General features: G+C 40.2%; 1 long non-coding RNA gene across 1 annotated transcript; it reads right to left on the bottom strand.

The window, feature by feature from the left end:
* Nucleotides 1-432: 432 nt before the first annotated feature.
* LOC122351246 lies at nucleotides 433-3295 on the bottom strand. The gene is made up of 2 exons (XR_006251713.1): nucleotides 3074-3295; nucleotides 433-1585 (listed from the first exon to the last, which is right to left on the bottom strand). It is a non-coding gene; the product is annotated as an uncharacterized LOC122351246 (long non-coding RNA).
* Nucleotides 3296-3553: the final 258 nt, after the last annotated feature.

The raw sequence follows: 3553 nt of genomic DNA, 5'->3' as shown, positions 1-3553 counted from the left end.
TGACATAACATTTAAGTACTTAATTAAATATTAATCCGTTACAAGCCCTATATATTTGTATATATGTGTATATATATATATATATATATATATATATATGTGTGTGTGTGTATATGTGTATATGTATGTATATATGTGTATGTGTGTGAAGTACTTCAAAATGTTATGTTAAATGCATTTTTATGACATTATTCACACAAAAAAATGCATATTTTATTGTATTTTCTATATATTTGAATAAAAATATGAATAACTAAACTAATTGTAAAATTCTACAATAATCAAACTGTGTGTGTACTTATATAATAGTACTTATTGTGAATTCTGAAGACCGTTCACACAATTATTGATCATGTTTAACTTAAATTAATCATCTGTTATATGTGTGGGGGAAAAAAACCCAATCTAAAAGTAATCAAGAAGTAGACCGGGTACATTCTGAACAGTTTTATTTCGCTCGAAACACTAACACACTCATTCCATTAAGAAAGTTTCTTTAAAAACTGCAGGTGTGACGAACCACAATTCAGTTCAACACACAAAAGGTTTTCTTCAGGTAAACTACACTCTTGGATGCCAAATACGGTCAATTAAATCTCTGAAAGAATATGAAATGAAATATGAAATACACTTAATGAGACGCGTGTCAGCAGTCCATCAGTGTGTTTATCCGGAGCACCCTCATGGGTTAAACGGGATCTGCATGCTCTCAACTAATCGGTCGCAGATGCACTTTCACTGCGCTTGAACGAAACTTCTCACACTTATTTCCCAGACGCACACTTTTTGCGTGTTGCACGGTATTTCAGAAGGCAGTGTTTCAGACACACGTTCATGACTGAGAACCCGCCTGCGTCCTCTCAGAAGAGAAACGCGTGTCAGGCCTGTTAACCCACTTACAGTGCCATAACCTGTGTCCTTCTGAGTCACGTGACCGTGAGAGTGACCCAGACGAGCGCTCGCCTGCCTCCTGTGGGCCGATGATGTCATCACAAAGTGCTCTCCCTGCTGAGAGTGAGACGCACGCCTTTTACGACGATGGAGAGTGCCACATTTTTGCGTTCGCGGAGGTTACGGGATGGGATGCCTGACTGAAAAGCGGCGCGTTACCGTGCAACGGGTATTTTTAGACGTTGAGCAGTTGCGGCAGAGCCTCCGCTATGCTAATTGAGCGCTTGGAGGACGCATGCAGGAAACAGGGTCATATAAATAACACACAACTGCATCTGTGTGTCAGCGAGCCCCAAACTTAAAAGGATGTTCGCTCGTGCTTCCGGTGTTCTTCAGCAGTTAAAGCTAACGATCACGTAAAGGCGGGAGGTGATGATGATGATGATGATGATGTGATTTATTTGTGCGTGTTGTTGAGGGGCGCAGGATGCGGGGTTTACTGCTGTTTTGTTACAGCTTCATCCAGATGGAATGATTGCTTCCTCCAGGCTTGAGCTTTAAACTCCCAAAACAAAGTTCTGTAATGCACTGACTGCAAACAATTAGAGTCTGAGTGTATCACAGAACTTTACTTGGAAAGCCACAGCGCTGCTCGAGAGTTTTCCTTCTCAGTGAAACTTTTCAGCAGGGCCCTCTGAAAGAAACAGACGTGTTACATTTCTCACACACAGATGCAGGATATATATATATATATATATATATATATATATATATATATATATATATATATATATATATATATATATATATATATATATATAAAAAAAAAAAGAATTTTATATATATAAAATTCTTTTTTTTAAGTGCTATATATATATATATATATATATATATATATATATATATATATATATATATATATATATATATATAAAAAATTTATACTACTTAGTAATAATATTTCATTCAAGAAAATTTTATTTGGTAATCATTTCCTCACTCTCATGTTGTTCCAAACCTGCATGAGTTTCTTTCTTCAGCTCAACACAAAATAAGATATTTTGAAGAACGTTGGTAACCAAACAGCTGACGGTAGCCATCGACTTATGGCGAAAAAAATACTATGGAAGTGAATGGCTACCGGCAGCTCAAGAAAGAAGACGCACGACATTCGATTTGATATTTTCATCAAGTTCAATCACATATGCTACATGCTATAAACGTGCATATCATAATATGAGTCAATATATTGATTTTTTTTGAAAGATTGAGGATCTTTCAAAAAAAAAAAAAAAAAAAAAAAAACTACATAAAGAACAGAAAAAAGGCTGACTTGACTTCTATAGCTAATTTGGATATAATAAATGAAATAATTTTTTCAAGTTGAAACAGGGTGGGATTGTTTAAGCCAGTATAAAATAGTTAGAAGAATACTCCTCAGGATGAAACACGGTTGTCAGGCCAGACTGATCTAAGTATTTCGGAGCTGGGAGCGAAAGGAGGCAGGCCAGACCTCCTGTAGCTCCATAACAGCTATTAGAAGAAGTTAAACGATGTCTATAACGCATAGAGTTGGAAACTTGGACTCGTTCTCATTCACACATGCATATAATCACCTCCCGAGCCTCCACGATGATCACATATGGCGGCCTAAAATATGCAGAAACAGATGCCTACTCGAGCAAGTTTCCGTGCAAGTTAAGCGCGCGCGACAAATAAGACAAAGTAAGCGAGGTAAACCGACGCGTGGAGAAGAAAACCAGGTTTCTCTGTCGACTTCAGCGTCAGGCTGCACTCCGTCTGTTTGCATAGCTGTAATCGGGCCAGTCGATGCGCGGAGCAGCTGACGTGTCGAAAAGGGTCCAGATCTGGAGCAGTGCGTTATTTTATGAACACCGTCACAGAAGTTTGGCATCCCGCAACGGATCTCGACCTAACGCGCTTATTAAACGCCACGATGAGCCGAAAGAGAAGAAAGGGGGGGGAAACTGGGAATGCCATATGTCACGTAACTTCACGCAGACATTTAAGTGACCGTCTTAAGTTTACTTCAAACTTCACAGTTCCGCCGAAGCCGCTTTAAGGCTTCAGCGGGCGCATATATCAATGAGTGACGGGCTGACAGTGTTTCGCGAGCGCAACGCACACTTCCAGAGAGGGGGAGAAATGTGAAAGAACGTACCTGCTGCTGCAAGTCACGAGACGGCCGACCCTGAGTACACTGCGCCCTGCCTCGAGCCGGTGGTCGTCTCTGTCAAAGCCCCCGAGGACTTCGCTCGCTGCTTCAGCGGATGACGCTCGCGCAAACTGTTGATGAAGCGCTTGCACGCCGCGTGCGCGTCCGCGCGGCAGTTGGAAGAATGTCGACGTGGAGCTGCCAATCGTGCGCGCGCAATCACGCACGCGCGTCAGGAGAGACACTACGGTCGGGCGCCGAGCTACAAAAAAATAAAATAAATAAATAGCAGCTCTGGAGATACACTGATGCGATGAGTTTCACAAGACACAGATGACTGATTGATTGATTTCGCTCTGAAAAGCAAATATAATCTGTCTACAGAATATTTAAGCTCGTGTGCATCATTTCCAATCAAGCTGCAATTTTGCCAATTTTTTTTTTTAATGAATTACAATTTAATTTGTTCAAATTTAAGTTTTTGTT

Source organism: Puntigrus tetrazona, chromosome 9 (genome assembly GCF_018831695.1).
Source record: "Puntigrus tetrazona isolate hp1 chromosome 9, ASM1883169v1, whole genome shotgun sequence".
NCBI classification, from domain to species: domain Eukaryota; kingdom Metazoa; phylum Chordata; class Actinopteri; order Cypriniformes; family Cyprinidae; genus Puntigrus; species Puntigrus tetrazona.
The sequence above is the reverse complement of the archived record's forward strand: the minus strand, read 5'-3'. Positions and strand labels throughout refer to the sequence as shown.